Below are 1,821 nucleotides of genomic sequence, written 5' to 3'. Positions count from 1 at the left end.
TCCCAAGGAAGGAAGGAGAACCTGGAAGAGCCACAGGAAGCTGCAGCCTTCCAGGTCTTCAGGTACCTGCTGGGATTAATCACCCCAGTATGAGTAAATAGTCATTCTAGTGCCATCATACACCGCAAGACCTCTAGAATGATCAGCATTATGTGAGCCAAAAAGGGTACATGACCACATGAACTTACCCAAAGCTGCCACCATGGGATGTGTCCTCTATGATCAGCAGGCAGCAGTTCAACAAAATGCACCCCATTCTGAGTCATGGTGTTGATTTTCTACATGTTTCAAGTTCATTCTAAGTCATCCAGTTCAACAGCTGAGCTCATTCTGATCACAACAGTATATGGTTTATTAAGGTTTGCAGCAAAAACAGTTGAACTACAAGCTAGAATTTGAAGCCCCACTATGCAATGCATTCTGGGAAATGCTGAAATGCTGAGACATTTTAAAGGCCATTTCTGATGTTCAGAATGGCATTTGCACACATTTTTGGCACATCACAGAAGTTCAGAGATGAGATTTGAATCTGAGCTGTGATTTCTGTTTTAAAAACTGAGTTTGAAGAGAAATCAATCAAAAAACATGGTTAAAAGAGTAAAAGAGTAGGTGCTTAAAACCAAAGTCCAGTCTTCTGAGCAGCAAATCCTTCATCCAACAGAGGCTCAGAGATGGCATTTTAAAAGTTGTGTGATTTATTTCCAAAACAGAGTTAAAAAGCAAATAAAAATGGAATAAAATCTGGCTAAGTTGAAGTAAGAGGCCACTGAGGTTAGGGTTAAAATCCAGCTAGCTAGGTAGAAAAATGAATGGGAGTCTTTAGCTTGGACCACCAAACGTGGTGGGCACCTGCAGAGAAAACCAAGTTTGGTAAAAAGAGCACTTATAATTGTGGAGTTGTTTTGAGTGAGCTATTCTTCAAATGAATGGAGGTCAATGGCAGCTCTGTCAGAGGAAGGAGCCACACCAACCAAACTTGGAGGGTATGTGACGCCCCTTCCACATATTCTCTGTGCCAAGATTGTCCCCCCTACCATTTTTTGTTTATTTTGTTTGCTCTAATGTCCAAGTGGGTTTCATCAAAAATCCCTAACTCTCCACTAGATGGAAGCATAGGACTGTCATTGAAAATGGAACTCTCCAAACAAACCCAACCCAGATCAAAACTTAATAAAATGAAACGGACCAACAAATATTAATAATTTAAAAAATACATTTATTTTATAACAAATTACAAATGTTATTATATTACAAAACTGTGCATGATATGAAGTTAAAAAAAGATATCAATGTATATATATATTAAGTAATGTTATTGTAAAACACTGTAAGGCCAATGACAGCCCATCTATTTGTAGAAGTATTTTTCATTTATGTTTTCATGTATTTGTATATATTTCCAAAGGTATAGTTCCATATTGTTTTATGATGCTATTCATGGGGCTGCCAGCAGGGGGAGTACCTTAAAACCCTTTCACCCACCCCTCCGCCCTCTCTCTCCTCCAGCATGCACCTGGCACGCCTTCCAGGATACATCTGTCTTTTTCTGTTTGTTTATAATCTTGATTGAGATACAAAATACATATTACAAAACCAGCATAGAGTGTGACATAATGACCGCCAGGTGGCAACAAACATTGAGCCAGTACATCAGCCTAGTATTACATAAATAAATTAAAGAGGACATAAAGTGCAAATTTTAATAGCTTTAGTATTGGTGGAATTTGCAATAGTTTTGATATATTATTTGACCTCATTGGCAAAAATGGAAAGTAGGGTTTTTTTTATTAGTGTAACAGCATTTATAAATGTGTCAAATTT

The sequence above is a fragment of the Poecilia formosa genome, unplaced genomic scaffold (assembly GCF_000485575.1).
Source record: "Poecilia formosa unplaced genomic scaffold, Poecilia_formosa-5.1.2 Scaffold541, whole genome shotgun sequence".
NCBI classification, from domain to species: domain Eukaryota; kingdom Metazoa; phylum Chordata; class Actinopteri; order Cyprinodontiformes; family Poeciliidae; genus Poecilia; species Poecilia formosa.
The sequence above is the reverse complement of the archived record's forward strand: the minus strand, read 5'-3'. Positions refer to the sequence as shown.